The following is a 16,884-nucleotide window of genomic DNA, read 5'->3' on the forward strand; positions in this document are numbered from 1 at the left end:
AGAGACAGAGCAAAGAGCTTGTTTGGGGATTTTAAATATCTGTTTTTAAAGAACTGAAGATATGGTCCCTTTTCCCCCCTTGTACTTATAAAATTCCCCAAGGGGAAGAAAAAATCAAAATAGAAGATAATCATCCCTAACAGTGATTCGGGGTGCGAGGAATGGCGTATTTTTTAAAAGCAATCCTTGTCGAATGTATAGGACAGTGTATTCCATAATGGGAACGTGGGTCATTCCCATCTTTAATTTGGAGGGTTTCTTGAGTCCTGCTTTTCTAAAATTGATATTTGTTTAAAATTAGAGTTTAATTCCTTAGTACAGAACAAGAAGAAAATCCCTAAATTAAGTCCCCCACCCATTTCTCCTGAGCCCTGTTAGTCTCCCGTTTATTAGAGCGGCCCTGTAGAGGAGCATCGATTTTCCTTTCATTCTTTTGACCACTGTTCTCTCCAGGGTCAGTCAAGCTGCCAGCATCTCCTCTTGCTCACAGCCCTCTCCAAACCTTTTAATTATTTAGTTTCTGTCTAACATTCACCGGAAACCATTTCACAAAGAAGGAGAGAGGGATGCACGCACGTTTTCGCTAAAAGTCTGGACATTAAGGATAGAAGAAGAAAGGAAAAATGAAAAAACTTTGTGCACCTTATTCCAGCCTGACCTCAGTTCACAGGCAGTCGGAAAATCTCCCGACAGAGCTACTTGGTCCTCCTTGAGCCGACCTGGGAGGCAGGCAAACGGTAAAGGAGAGCTGTCCGAGGGAGGGAAAAGAGGCCGAAGTACTGGGCTTGGAAACCATAATTGTTAAGATTAACTATTTTAAAAGACAAAGGAAAAGATTTGCAAGAAGGTACCCCTGATACTGACATTAAAGGGGCTGCATATTCGTTTTCATTAAATTTACAAGCATCAAAGATGGAGAAGTCACACACACATACACACATGCACACACACACACACACACACACACACACTCTCACACACCTTGGAAAATAAAAAATCTTGAAGGCCTCTGTTGGTCTGGGGGATTTGGAGCTGGGAGAGAGAGATGGGGGGCCTGGGACTGGATGCGGTGTAATGGAGCCAGCCTGTAGGGGGTATTTAACATTTAATTCCCAGCCGGTCCGCCCCTGTTCCCGGACTGACAGTGGGTAATTGGGAAAGAGGACGTTGCTCTTTTGATGGCCCGCGCCGGCCAGTCTCGCCGACGCCACACTGGGTTTGACGTCACGGGCCCAACCCCAGAGCCAGGAGCACAGAGCAGGGGGAGGGAAAAGAGGGGAGGGGGTAACCGGGGAGGGAGGGCCGAGGTCGGCCCCGGAACCGATGGGGAGAAGGGGGAAGGGAGTTGAGGCCGGAGAGAGACTGTGGCGAGTGGCCTGAGGCGGAGAGCCGGGCTGCGGGGGTCTGGGCCAGGCCAGGCGCCGGCCTGACCCGCCTGGCTGGCAAATGCAAGCCCGGCTTCCTCCTCCGAGGGTGGGCGGGGGAGGGGAGGGGGCGCGAGGCTGGGAGGAAAGGTGGTCCTGGTTCTCGCTTTCCCGGAGCCCTCAACGCTGATCCTGGCCTCCATCGGAGACGCCTTCAGCGCCCTCCTGCAAACCTGAGGACCCCTTTCTCCCCAGGCAGCCTGGCTCTGGCCTATTCTAGCGGGTCTCCCCCACCTCCCCTGGACCACTCGGTGGAGCTCAGATGGAGGACAGCAGGAGGAGACCAGGAGAATACTGTCACCGCCGCTACTGGGCCCCAGGCTCCTGTAGTGCGTAAGGCCTCTTGCAGGGTAAGAGGCTGGCAAAATTTTGGCCGCCCGGGACCCTGGGGACAAACGTCCAGAGCACTGTAGGCGAAGGCGCAGACCCCGCTCCTGGAGGAGCCAGGTCTTGGTGCTGCTCTAGGAGCGGCAGGAACCAGTTTGGCCTCTTAATGCCTAGGCCTCGAGGCGGCTGCTTTAGGCGTCAAGTTGAGCGAGGTATGTGTGCCCTCTTGGGGAAAGGGTAAGGAATAGAATTTTACTTTCTTTCTCTCTGGTTGAGGTAAGCCGGGACCACACACGTACACACGCACACCTTGACCCGTGTAAAGGTCCCTCCCCCTTGCCTCCCGGGGGCGTAGGAACTCGGTCCTGAGTGGAAGTGGGGAGCCCTGAGCCTCATAAAAATTTGAGCCCGCGGCGCGATGAAAGAAACAGGCCCCTCCAGGCTCAGCCCTCCGGTCGTAGGCCCGCCAGAACGCAGATCCATGCAGTCGGCGTCAGACCAGCGCGTCCAGGCGAGCTCCGCGGGGCCGAGGTGCCGGGAGGAGCGGCCTCGGGCGCCCGCGCAGTGGCCGCAGACGGGAACGAGAAAAAGCCGGGCCTTGGGGTCGAAGTCATAAAGTTACTAATCCCGCGCAGGAGGAGCGAGCGTGCCTCGGGCCGCCTGGGGCGGTTATTTGAGCGTGTTTACTTAAGGACTTTGCAAGCGGAGCGCGCGAGAAACAGTCGGATTTCCAGCGAGGCAGCAAATATTTGCAGGCGAAGAGAAAGAAGCGGAGCCGGGCCGCGCCGCCGCGTCCCTCCCCCCGGAGCCGCGGCGCCGGCCTGGGCGGACCCAGCCGCGCTGTTAAAGACACTAGTGAACCCGGGAACCTGCGGGGCTGGGGGTGGGGAGGGCGCAGAGAGAGAGACCAAAGGCCAGAAATTAGAGGACTCCACCGGGGCCCCGGCGAGCTGGAGCAAGGAGAGGAGAAATCCTTTTCCATTCCAGCTCGATCAGTCTTCTGTGCTGCGATCGGTCAATAAAAATGGTGTGAACTATTCGCTGCTGCGGTGTGTCTGGGGAGGAAGTGGAGACCAGAGGTGCCGAGGTCGGCGCCGGCGCCCCGCACAAGTCCCATTCGCTGCAGGGCGGTCTGGATGCTCTCAGCTGGGGTCCCAGTTTGTCGCTGGGAGCCCAGCGCCACGCGACAGATGCCTTTAATTGGGTGCCTCTACTTTTAATAGTGGCTATTGTTGGAGCAATTAGCCAGAGACAATAACCTCTGAAAGGCGTTTAATTCGCTTCCGCGCGCGCGTGCGGTTTGAGTGGACCTGCGAAGACTGGCTGCACAAGGACGGTCTTGTTAGGTGCGGCCTCCCTTTCTTGGCCTTTCCTCCCCTTAATTTTAAGCGTGAATGTGTTCTAATGGGGCAATTCATGCAAGTTGAAAGCGGGACACGAGCGATCTGTGTGGGACCGAGGACTGGACCGCGGCCCGGTGCCTCGCCCGGCCACAGCCAGCGCGTGCCTGCGCTTCGAGCGCCGCGCGGGCTCCCTGCTCCTGTTGGAGGGATAGGCCTGGAAAACCAGGACTTGGTGACGGCCTCCGGGTCCGACACCTCGGTCACCTGAACCGCATCCGAATTTCACTCCACGTCGCGGGAGGAGGGGCAAGTAGAGAACCCGGTTCTGGCGCTCACACACCTCCCTCTCCGCCAGCCTCCCTACCCCCTCCTTCGCCTCAACCCCGGGATTAGGTTACCGTGGCCGGGCAAGGATTTTTACTGGATACGAGAATAGCACAGGTAAAGCTGTATAAACAGCTCGCCCGCTGCTGCGCGGGAGGGTTACGCTGGGGACACGGCCCAAGGCGCCAGCGCCGGCCGCGGCTGCGCGGGCAAACCGCAGACGAGCTGGGCCCTGTGCAGCGCCGCACTGAGCAGGTCACACACTATGCACAGACCACTGGTTCGCACCCAAGGCCTTTGGCTTCTCTTTCCGCAGAAACTAAAATGCAAAGCGTGGTGGAGCGAAATCAAAAGGTGATGAGAAGCCCACAGTGTTCCCAGCTGACCGAAGGGCCTCGTCGGAATGAATACAGGGCACAACAGCTGGAGGGGGGGGCGGCTTAGGGAAATGCAGAGAGAGGGAGACCCCAAAACTCTGCAGCCTCGAGAAGAGGTGGAAGATGTGAGAGTCAAAGGGGAAATCCTCACGAACTCCAACCAAAAGATGTGTGTACACACGCAACCTTCCTCCCTCCCCACTTCACCCCCACCCGCCCTAGGCTTAGGGTCTACTTTCCCAGCAAAATGAGCCATCGCTTTGGGGGTGGTATGTGGTTTGATTTGCCCTTCTTTTTGCTTATTCATCTATCACCGTTTAAAACGCGGAAGGAAACCCGCCAGGGCCAGAAGAGGCGAGAGATGGGGAGAGTCAAAGAGAGAAAAGATGCTCTGGGAGATTACCCCCTCCCGCGTCACCCTCCAACCCAGGCAAGGCCCTCCGGGCTTCGAGGGATCCCTGCCCTCCCCTCGCAGCAACCTCCTTCCCCCACGAAGAAAAACCCTGATGATAGCAAGATAACAATTAGGTAGGTAGGGGTGTATCGGAGAAGGGTTGAGGGAGAAGACTGGGGATTTCTGCTTTCGGATTTAGCAATGAACAGGTGGGGGGTGCAGGAGTAACAGTAGGGGAACGCCCCAAGACCGGGCAAGAGAGAAAGAATTTCCTCTTTGAGAGTGAGTCCAAAATAAAGCAGGTCACCTGGGAGGAAGGGGGCACCTCCCAGCCCTCCCTACCTCCTGGCTTGGCTGCTAGGGGGACTAGTGGAGCCAAAAGAGAAGAAAAAGGGACCGAGGTGCCTCGGGCCACTTGGCAGCTCTCCGGCTCCCAACAGCAGGATGGACTCTGGGAAGGGGACTCTCCTCCTAGGGGGCCCTTGAGGCTATAAACCGTTGGATCATCCTGTACTTAGAGGAAAAGAGTGGCCCCTTCGCCATGGAGGTTAGCGGTGTGGGAGTTCGCCCATGTGAATCCGATGGACCGCTGGGCATTTTTCAGCCCTGGTAGCCTGCTCCACTCCCCCGTAGCCTCCGGGCTCCTGCCCACCAGTATCCATCTCCAGAGGCTCCAAGAGGCCCCAGCCCCACCCAGTCATCTCTCTCAGTGGCTACAATTTGCTTGGCATATAAGGAGGAGGGCTGTATGTATCTCGGGAACAATTAGGGTTTTACTTCTCTAGATTAGCCTAGGGTGTGATTGTTGCCTGACTGGCTATGGACTGTGGGTGTCCACGGAGGAGGGAAAGTGTTCACCATTGGAACAGGAAAAACGGAAAGCGTGATTTCGTTCAGATCAAGGAGACATTAGAGGAAGACTTTTAAAAGTCAGAATTGTGCATTTCTTCCCTTTGGACATGCTGGAAGGCTCCATAGTAAAATCTGCCTGCGTGGATGCCCTTGTCTGTGAGTCTGTCAGCGTTAGAGATATAATAGAGGAAAGTATCCTACACACACCCTCACCCTTCTCTCTCCCTGGAGTGGGAACTCTGCGCGCCCCGAGCCGGTTCTTCCCAGAGAGGCCCGGTTCTCACTCAGCTCTCTGAAGCCTGCCGCCAAGCAATTTGTTACATAAAACAAAACAAAACCACGCACACGTTTGCCTGTGCTTAACTAGCGCCTGCAGACCTGGAGCAATGGACACCCAAGGAGACAGCCCTGCCGCCTGCGACAAACTGTTTCTTTCACGTTCATTCTGACTGCCGCGCCCACTACTTAGGGTTCTGGCCCGCCCAGCAGCCAAGAGCAAAGAGGATTTGGGCTGGAGTTCGGAGATTTCTTTGACTGACCCCCAAGGGGTTGCCAAGGCGTGCGCGCTCTCTGGTTACTCCAACCAGAACCAAAAAGAGAAGTGATAAAATTATTTCATCCTCGTACAAAAACATGAAACCTAGAGGAGAATGCACGTTTGTTTCCGTATGAATGACTCCTGTACCCAGAATTAGACATCACCTAAGTATATATAACCCAGAAATGGTTAGATAACTCAGTGCTAGAAAACGGAGGTACTTTCCAACTGCCCCGCTCACCTTACCTAGATTCCTAATTCTCTGTCACCTCTCTCAATTCAGGGCCATAAATTGCCTTAGAGTCAGGAGATGGCTTCTCAGACACCCACGGAAGGGCCTCTCCAGACTCTATGCCTGGCCCCAGGCTGCCGGGCATCCCAACATAGGGGTTCTAACGATGAGTGCCCAAGGGTACCCACTTCCACTCCTGGCTTCCCCTCACTTTATATGTCTTCTACAAGAAAACAAGTTTGGAAATATCAAACAAAGAAATAGGCCATTTTATTTGTCTGTGGGTTTTTTTAAGACTGACCAACCCTAAGCAGGGACCCATAAGCAAAGCTATTCGAGACATCTTATGTAGAATGGAGGGTGGGCCTGTGGGATAAGGAAATTTATATGAACCATTGCTTCCCTCCTTCTCCAAGCCCCTCTGGCTTCTCAAGAGAGAAACCTTAAGCCACCCAGGGCCACCAGCCTGAAGCTGGAAGTCTAACTTCCTGCAGGTGCCAAAGCATCATGGGTGGAGCTCAATGCTTACCTGTAGGAACCCTACACTGGGGTCCCAGTCTGTCTGTCCTGGATAACCACTAACACAGCCCTCTTCCCAACCCACTTTTGGAAAGCAGCAAAAATTCTTTTTTCAGACCTGCACAAATGTTTCATGGCACATCCTATCCATGTCACCAGCATTTGCCCCCCACCCCCAAGCATCACGCTCTGTCACCTGAATGATCTACCTGTCCTGCTCCACATCATGTCACAGGGTGAATAGCCTGCTCCTCACTAGGTAAGGGGTGGAGGGGCTGGGGAAATGCTGCGTTATTATTTGTCCCTTCAAAGTTGTCAACAGTCCCAATGCCTGGCAAAACATGGATAATAGGGAAGTCTAGGAGGGGTAGGAAGTAAGGGAAGCCATGCACAGTGGAGATCTCACAGGCTGGACATTTCCACCCCCTGCCCTAGACTTTAGTCTCCCTGGGCACTGGGTTTTCTCTGAGAAAAGGCACTTATAAAAAGAAGTATCCTTCCTCAATTCTCTCCATTTCCTTTATGTTTCAACATTATCTGTCTTTGTCAGGAACTGCATGTGATTGAATAATTCCTCAGAGGTCTATTGTCCGAGGAGGTTAGTGGGGAAACTCAAATTCTCAGCCCCTCTACACCTCTCACTCCAGGCAAAGCGTCCCCTGAGAGGAGGTTTTCTGGCCTCCTCCAGGGGCTCCTAGAAGCGCAGGCGCCTCCCTGTCACCAGCTCCCTGGGGGATAACAGATGCCGACACATCTGGACTCCAACTTTATCTCACAGCGCACAGATGTTTCTTTAATCATATGCAGAGACAATGAGCCTAAACACACACTTGTAAACAGAGAGAAATAAACACAAAATTGACACGCTGACTCCTCTAGCAACGACAGCCACCTTCAGGAGAAGGCTGGGCTGCTCTCCACCAGCGGGTCCCTTCCCCATTCTCTGCGATCCCCGTGGTGGCAAGCCCGCGCCCAGCACTGCCACGCATTCCCTCCGGCTCCTGTTTTGGTTTCCCCTTGAATCTCTAGGTATACCAGCTCTTGACTCCAAACAAGAGCCAAGCACACGCTTGTTTGCACCGGCACACATCACGCCTGCCCAAGGTCACTGCAGAAACCCCAAGATTGCCAGTGACTGCGATGAACAATAAGGTCTGGGGTCGAGTTCGCTTTCTTCCACAGACAGTTGTACCTTTGGAGTCGAGACCTCTTCCTAATTCTCTCCACGTGGAGCAGGGAAAACACTATAGAGTTAAGAGGGGGGAAGACAGGAATATTCACTGACCTGGGCAGCTTGTTCCCGAGGTCCAGCTGGTTTTTATTTTTCTTGACTTGCCGGAGATCTGAAGGCAGAAATGACAGGCTGAGTTCGCCACTGCGGCCGCGGCTGCCCTCGTCGCCGCTGCAGCTGCTTACGGCATCGCACGCAGGCTTCCAGCGAGAAGTAAAAGCTGGGTGATGTGCATCCTTCTTCCGAGGAACCCCCTCCCCTCCTCCTCCTCGTGCTCACTGTAGAGAGCGGAGCTCTTCCGGGTTGCGAGGGGGGGGGGGAAGGAGGGAGGGAAGAAGAAGGGGCCAAGGAATGAATTTCACCCTCTTTTGCAAATACTGCAAACCACCGTTTAGGGGGATGTGAAACTGACATGAGTTGGGAGGCGGGGAAATAGGCCTGACCCCAGCGCCTGCAGAGCCCGCTGTCTTCAGATAGCTTGGGATTAACAGTAGAAATATCATCAGAAGTGTTGAATGAGTCATTTATATAGATCAAAACCCTTCTGCTACGGTTCCTCTCACCTATTTTGGGAAGAAGTGGCGACCCATGGCACCCATTTGCAGGACCAACACACAGCGTGTCTACCCAGCAGGGCTTCTCCTCCTCCTCTGAATGTGTCTCTTGTTTTTATTTATGCCGCTGTGCTGTTTCGGATATGCCCACACGCCACCTTCATTTCTCTTCAGCCACATCTGGCCAGTAGCAGGTTAGGAAAAGCAGAGTGTTCATCAACTAATTTGGATGCTACTGTCTGGCCTTCCTCACAGTAGGCATAAAGATATTTGGAAGAAGGAAATGTGTATGAACACACAGAGTAGAGGTTTAAGGAGGAGACATTGGGGATCCTAACTCTTTTTAAGAAGACTTCTAGGGGGAAATCTATCTTCTAGGAGAGGCAAATAAGGAAGTAAGAATCAGAGGTGTCTCTGGAGATAAACTGTCTGAAGGAAAAGGGTCCTATCTGCTAACCTATTGGACCTGGCAAACTCCAGCCCTCCCCTTCAAAGCCTCCTCTCTCCTGTACCATCCCTGCCCCTGCTGGGGAGGAGATCAAAATAATACACAGAGAGAATCTGTCATGAATAAATTTCAGCAAGAGTAAAATGAAACTCCATAAACATTGGGGTAGAAAGGTCAGAGTCTTTTTGTTTTGACAGGTAGAGTTTTCCCTTCACAATATTTATACAGTACGAATATGGAGACTGGCGATTTAAAAATAAATAAGTCTTTGGGGAGAAATCAGACAAAATCTCTCTGTTCCTGGGCAGGAATCAAAATGATTCTTGTGCTCTAAGTGGATTTCTGAAGGTCTTGGGACAAAAGGATTGTTCCATTGAAGGATGACGGTTCCTTGGAGGAAGGAGCCAGACGGTTGGTCTGCAAGGTCAGTGGAGAGCTTTGAGGTGGGAAGGAGAGCAGAGACTGAAGGAGGGAAAGTAGCAGAGGGTAAGGAAAAGCCAGGATGGTTAAAACTGACCATGGACAAGGGTGTCTGGAGAGCAAGAGTGAGAGAGCGCCCAGTCTAAAAAGGCAAAGCATTTGAGGACGGACTGGACTTCTCCCCAGTGGTCATTTATTACCTTCTGGGGGCTGGCTGGTTCACAGCTCTTCAAACCCTGAGATCTCCCTGAACTCACACACTAACCTGTTTGCTAAACCATCCTCCATCCTCAAGAGTTCAGCATCTGAGCTAGGAAGGGGTGTTTATCCCCAAGGTCTCTCAGCCACTTGGGGAGCCCCTCAAAGCCCACCCCCCTTGTCGCTGTCATGGGGATTTCAGTCCCTCTTCTACTCTCTTGTCCTCTCATTCCAGCCTTTACCACCAAGTAGGAGTCTTTTGGCTCTAATGCCTGCCTGTGACCAATGAAGAAGGTCTCTCTCTCTCTTTTAAGAAGAACTTTCACCAACCCGTGGCCCCAAAGAAGGACCTGTGGAGTGGCCTGTCCTGTGTTCCCAAGGCCTCAGCCTCTGGAAAGAGGAGTGTCGCTGGGATCCTTAAGATGCTAAATATTCAAATACCACCTTCCTCCTTCTTCAGCGCAGCCTCAAGAGGCAAATAAATAGTGAACCACCGGCTCCAGGGAGGGGGACACCTTCCTTTGGGCCCGGGAATTAGTTCTCCCCATTCGACCAGGCTGGTGAGGCTGCTACCATCGTTTTCCCATCCACCTTATTCCACTTCCTGACCCTTTGGAGTTTGCGACCTTCTCATTTGCTTGCTCCTTTCCCCAGCCCCGGTTTGGCTCCTACAAGAAAGCCCTTTCCCTAAGATTCTGGATCCTATAATTGCACCCTCTGGGGCTAAAGGCAGGTTTTTTCTTGCCTTTGTCACCTTTTCGGACACACACACACACACACACACACACACACACACACACACGGTAGACACACACAAACACAAACACACACACACACGCCCTCGCCACCCTGTCCCCTGCCAGCGCCAGGCGACCCTCTGCCTGGTTCCGGTTTGTCTGGCGTCCTTTCTCATCTCTGGCTGTTCTTTTTCTGCTGACGCGGGGACTCGTTTGTCTCCAGGTTTAAAGTGACTCTTTGGTAAAGAGTTAAGAAATCTCATCTTACATCTAGAACTCCCCTCATCTCCCCAGTTCTACCTTAAGGACAAGGAGCCTCAACTGAGGGAAATTCTACTACCTAAGAAGAGCCTCGGATTTAAAAATGCAAAAGATTTCCGGAAAATATGTTTGACTGGGGATAGATTCGGAGAAAGTGTGAGTGCAGACCAGCTGGTCATCTTGATAGACTTCAAGCTGGAAATGCTACTGATTGGGGGAGGACCAGAATGACTTCTTCATTCTGGAGAGTGAGGGGAGAGTTGATGGTGAGGTGGAGAAAGAATATATTCTGTCTGATGCCTAAACAGATGAAGAAGTGTTCAGATCCCTTAGTCAGGCTTCTCAGTAAAACGGCCCAAGATTTATTCATGATTAGGGTGGACATTGACTTTGCACCTTGTAAAAATTCTGCTTTAACGAAGCTACAAGTCGCTTTCTGAATCTTAAAAGCTACCACTCTGGTTTAGGTCTCTGTGAGGAGATAGAGATACACTTGTGTGTGTTGAGGGAGAGAGGGGAGAGAGAGGGAGAAAGCGAGATAGAGAGGAGAAAGGGAAGAAGAGGGACAGAGAGCACATTATTCATTGTCTCTGTGTGGCATCTTGAGAGACAACCAAGTCTCAGTTGCTCAGACTACCCTATTTTAACTAGTCTGAGGGGCAGGGGCGACTTGTTCCCACGCTGTAGAGCCTTTTCTTTAAGAAGCTTCTGTATGAGGTGCGTGCACCTAGAGTAGCAGCCCCCGGCCGGCCACACACAGACACGATAATATTCTGAATCTCATCTCGTCCAGGCTCCTCCAAATCCCGGGGCTGTGGACCTCGCCAACTCCTGTCGCCTTTGGAGCACCGAGCACCGGGCCACCTCGCCTGCCTTTGAATCCCTCAGCGGGATTCTCCCTCAGAGTTGGATGCTGAGGCCGCACCAACTAGAGAGAGATGGTCTGAGGCTCCTGTGCCTGGGGACAGAGCTTGGGCTTGGGACTCTTTATTGAAGCGAACTTGTCCGCTGAATTGGCACCAGCATCGAGGCTTTAAGTCCTGTGGTCCCTTCAACAAGTTTTCCAAAACCACGTTCCCTCAATCCAAAGCATTTGAGAGATTTTTAAATATAAAGAGAAATCTGCTTGGCATGCGGAGACAGGAGATGGATCAGTAAATAGCTGATAGATAATAGAAACGCTGTTATCAGGATCTGTGCGATGGGTGGGTTGATAGGCAGCTCACCTGTTGGATCAAGAAAAAGGCTACAACCAACAATTGGAATCTCCAAGCTTCCTGCGAAGGTGTGACCACTCAGGGGTGTTCTGGGCAGGGCTGGGGGACTAATTATAGATTTATTCTTCCAGATTTCTCATTTCCTTGTTTCTTTTTATTTTGCACAGGTAAGATACCTTGGTGGTGCAATGGTTAAGTGCCAGCCTCCTAATGGAAAGGTCACTGGTTGAAACCCACCAGCCACTCTCCCGGAGAAAGCTGGGACATGTGTGTCAGTACAGATTAGAACCTGGGACCCCTCCAGGCCCAGTCTAATTGTATGAGGGGGTATCTATGAGTGGGAATTGATTTGTAGGCCATGAATTGGGTGATATATCTTAACAGATTGGTTTAGTTCTTTAAAGCGCGTTCCCTGCCCTAAACACAACACACATTCGATACTAGCCTTATTTTAAAAGTTCTAATCTTTAGATCTCATCCTTTGAGATTTATTTTCTTACACTTGTATAAAGTGAATAGGTATGGCAGGGTAGAGAGGGAGTATGTGGTGAAGACAGTTCATATTTCTTTTTAAAAACAGAACTTTTGGTTGCCTTTGACTTTCAGGTGTGTGGCTTTTTTCAGTGTTTTTCTTCCCAAAACCTGCAGCCTGGTTAGGGTGGGTGTACGGTGGAGGGGGGGACATGGGGAGGCCGTCGTAAAAGAGGACTGACTGACTGACGGACGGGTTGGGTGGTGGGGGGGGGTAGGGTGGAGGGGGGGGGGGGGGGAGGGGGGGACCCAGTGCTAGGGAACTACATATGTCTCAAATGAAAGTTTCCAAAAGCAACGACTGGAAATTTGAAGAAGAAAAAAAAATCAGACCTATTCCACCCAGGCGCCCTAAATAAATAGCCCCGTTTGCAAATTCCTATCAATTATTACGTGATGGGAAAAAATCCTATCTGAAAATAAAGCACGTGGACGTGGAGAATTTTAATTAAATCTTACTGTGGATATAATAACATGGAAGTGATTTTTCATTCAGCGCTTGCCTGCCCACCAGTGTTTTATGGCGTTTTCTTGCCTCTGACTTTATTTTAAAATATTAGACGAGGTGGAGAATTATAAACGACTCTTTCCTTATCTGTGCTGCTCACATATCCAGGATCAGAGGAGCTGATTAAGAAAGAAGTCAGAGGCAACGTTGGATTCATAATGATTTGGAATAATGAATCCTTATCTCTGCTTTCCAGATTATCTGCCTTTCAGCTCCCAATGTTTTGTTACATGGGATAATTTATTGCATCTAATACATCACAATGAATCTGATGGTAGAAAGTGATGGCCAACGTTGTGAAAAGGGGGCCCTTATTTTTTATCCCGGGGCAATGAAACTGCTTTTTGCAGTTTTTAATTGGGAAAATATAAGGTAGATCTGATAAAAAAAAAAAAGCGCTGGGTATAATCTTGCCTGCTCCTGCTTTACCATGCTGCTCTTTAATTAGTGTGTCAATTTCTGGCTGAAATTAACAAGATCGACCTGAAACCAGCGCTTACTTTCTCCCGAGCTCCCAGATCCTAATTTTTAACATGATTTATTTTTATGAAAAAGGAGATAATTAATCATAAACACTGACTAAAGCACAGAGCCAAGTTAAGATAAAATGCCATTTGCATCTTTATATAGAAAGATACCAATAATGTTAATTTTTTCAGAGATTTCCCCTCTCATCTCTCACCCCTTCTCAGACTCCCAACCTGGCCACTTCACACTCTAGACCCACTGCAAGTAAACAAGAAAAATAAGCAATTTCAGGTTCCTCTAGGTATTTATAATCTCTCTCTTTCACACACACACACACACACACACACACACACACACACCCCTCTGGCTTTGTCTTTTACATATGCAGGCTGCATGTAAAATAAAGGGGTGCCAGAGTGCACCCTTCTGTCCTTTCAGACCCCCTTTCTGCCTTCAACAACTTTCCTCCATTTTAGAGTTGGGGAAAGGAGAATACATGTCCCATTAAATGGTTAATTAGTTGGAATAATTGGCGTTTTTGTTTATTGCCCCCACACCAAAGGAATAAAAGCCAGCTAAATGCAACAGGCTTTTACTTCCTACACCTTTCATGAGGATTTAGTCCTCTCTCTACACCTGACAATACCAGCAATATTCCAGCTTCAGGATGTGCAAGAGGTGGAAGTCTTTGGTAATTTGCTCTTTAAGCTTTGTGCCTGTTGATTACTTTCTGGTTGCCTGGGTTAAACAATCATTGCAAATATGCATACCAGTGAGAAGAGATTCATACATATTCGCTCTCCAATTGTTCCTCCTGACGTCAGACCACAATTTCCTGGTAATTGGACGGCTTGTACCCAAATAAGGCTCATCTGAAAGTCTCCCTGTATCCCTAGGTTACAGTCCATTTTCTATCAGGAGATGAGAATCCTTTTCTGTGCACCAAGTTTCTACTGTCTTCCTTCATCCCTTTACATGGTGAGGGTATCATCTCCTGGGAGCATCATTTTCCCATGCTTTGAGTGGTGCTTCTTGAGTAAGTTGAAGAATGTTGAACATGAGCAGTGAGGGTGCAGGTGGGGCAGGCCCATGGGTGAGTCAAAGGGTACGTCAGCAGCTCCCACCACATTCCATACGTTCACTAGGTTCCTATGCCGTTTTCCTCTTCTGGGATTAATCTAGGTGTCCACACATCTCAAGGTCAATCCCTAAGCTGTCCTACACCCTCCAGCAAAGCAAGTAGTCAAACAATTAGACTTCCAGAAAAGCCTGAATCTTGTTTATAGAGACATTTCAGGTTTGGTGCCATGTGTAAAGGAGGAGACATGATATCGTAAGATTTTTTTTTTCTTTATCATTCAGTTCACTTTGACCTGAGCACGATGGCCTTCCAATTTCTAGCTCTATTTTATCTTTTTTATAGCTTCCCTTTCCTTCTTCTCTTCTCCACCCCACCTCTTCTCCCTGGGTCCCCCTCTCCTCTTCCTCCTTTCCCTCTCTTTACAACACATCGCTCAAAGAATTTCAAGTATCAATTATAAGTAATATTAATTTCTCAGCCCCAACCAGTGAAGTGCAGATGATCTGATAGGAGCATAAAAAAAAGGCGCTTCCCTAGATGAAACAGACCAGTGGAGCCTAGTGGGCCGGTTCCCATGCCCAGATGAACATTCAATTTTCCGGCATTATCTCCGCACTTAAACTCGCTTTCTCCATTTCTGTGCCAAGATAAATTTGCATAATATTTGCAGCTGTAATTAGCTGATGAACATCTCCCAGCCTCCCCCTTTTGTTTCCCCCTGCAATTGGTCTTCCATTGATGCCACGTTTGATCTTTAATATTACAGGATTCCCGATAGAGGATTGCCTATCTTATCTCCCCATTTCCAAAAATCTTTTGAGGATGGAGAAAGGGAGAGAGGGGGCTGGGAGGAAGAAGAGTGAGCAGAATGAGGCTTAACTAATCAGAGTTTGAAAAGGTTACACCGGAAGAAGCTATAGGCAGTGCCAAGACAAATATAATAAATGAAGGGTGTGTGTGTGTGTGTGTGTGTGATATTTGCCTCTCTGAATAGGATAGTCCATACAATAAAAGCATTCTTATTTAGATAAAGTAAGAGTGGACGTAAGGATATTGGGGTGATGAGCTAGAAAACTTGTGGGGCTGGGGGAGTGTGGTCAGCAGGCTGCCTCCAGCCTCCACTACGCCCTTCCTGCTATTGGGAGGATGGGTAATTACCATCGCCCTGAATAAGACGTCTCTGTCGGGCTTGCTCACCTTAAGCAGAAACTGGAACTTTGGGAACCAGGTGACTTCCTTATCTGCTCATCTGTTTGTCTCTCGTTAATAGAGAGAGCACAGCACTCCTGCATTTCTAATATGCTACCGACACATTTTACTCTAACTCTATTTAAAAAGACTAAATAAATAAGGGGGGAGGGGGGAGAAAGAAAGAAATCAAAGGAAAAAGAAAATCGATGCAAAAGTCTCTGGAGAAAAGGACCATAAGAGGGGTTCAGATAGTATCCCCTCCAGAGCTGGGATAAAGCCAAAACAGTCGTCCCACCCACACCTAGTTGTTGTTGTTATGTTGTTATAACCCTCCCCCAACTTGGAAGTTTTATAACTTGCATGGTGGAGGGGTAGGAGGAAGGGCGGATTCCAGAGCACTTGTGGGAATCCGGAGGGAAGAGAGAAAAAGGAAAGAGGGAGAAGGGAGGAAAAAGAGGACAAGAAGGAGTCGATTTTCATGCCAATCATTGGAACAAATAGCTAACATTTAACGTTTACGCCCGCACTGGCGGCGCCCTGGCGCTCCGAGGACCAGGAGCCGGGCTAAAATGTCCCGAAAGCATTTGGAGAAAACGAGTTTCCAGCTATCAGGTTCTCCCCATCTCCCCCTTTCATAGGGCTTCGGTTTCAGGCTGGACTTGTCCAATGTCTGCGTTACTGCTGCGAGCTCCTAAATGAGTGTCAAGGAGGCAAATATCAAATAGCGCCGGGGTCAAGGCGATTCAGTTAACCATTGGGGAAGCTCAGGACCGGAGACTTGTGTGGGACTCCGCGGGCGGGAGGGGGCGGGGAGGGCAGGCGAATGAATGAATCAATCAATGAATGAATGAATTGGGTGGAGGGGAGCGCTCCTCACCAGGAGAAGGAGACGCCAGCCCCCCGTGGGCTCCCACAACCTCGCACAGCCAAGTTCAGTCTCTGAGCTCCCTTAAAACTTCTTTCTTTTCCCTTTTAGCAAGGCCTAACTTCCACACCTGACTTAGCGAGCATTGGGCTCCCGTTTTAGCCCTGTCAATATGTTCTTCTGGTAACTGTTTGATCTGAAGGCCTCAGTTTCCCTGTCTGCTAGGTGAGGGGACTCGACGAGATGGTGGCTGAAGTCTCCAAAGTGGTGGACAGGAGGGGACACAGCTCTGCACCCCAACCTGTGTCACCCCCAGCTTGGCAGGCAGGTACCGGGCCCGTGAGACCCCTCAGAAGAGGAAGCTACCAAAGTCCTCGGTTCAAACCTCAACCAAACTCCAGTTCCCCGCCCCCAGCCAGGGATAACAGCGACCCCGTTATTCTGGGGGGTCCACATCTAAGGAGGTCTCCCCTCCTGCAACAGATCCTGATTTCATGGGCTTTCATTCAGCGTCCTGACTCTCTCCTGTGTTTTCAAAAGAGAATATTTTCTTTGGTGGGAGGGAGGGAAGGAGAGAATGCGATGGTAGGGGGAAGCAAATTGAGGTTTATTTCAAAATTCCTGACTCAAGAGCCAGAGCGGAAGCCCAAGCAGACACGGCCTTTGAGCGGAAAGCGGTCGTGGATCGCACCGCTGGCTGAGAACTCACGACGTTTGAAATCGATTAGGGCAACCGCCCTCCCCCCTCAGGCATGGACTGTGCGTGGCTTCTGGTGTCAGACCCCCGGTCTGTGCTCGGGAGGAGGGGTCAGCCTGCGGGGCCGGACTGCGGCTGTGGGCGTGC

Source organism: Elephantulus edwardii, unplaced genomic scaffold (genome assembly GCF_000299155.1).
Source record: "Elephantulus edwardii isolate Elephantulus edwardi_28Jun2011 unplaced genomic scaffold, EleEdw1.0 scaffold00105, whole genome shotgun sequence".
NCBI classification, from domain to species: Eukaryota; Metazoa; Chordata; class Mammalia; order Macroscelidea; family Macroscelididae; genus Elephantulus; species Elephantulus edwardii.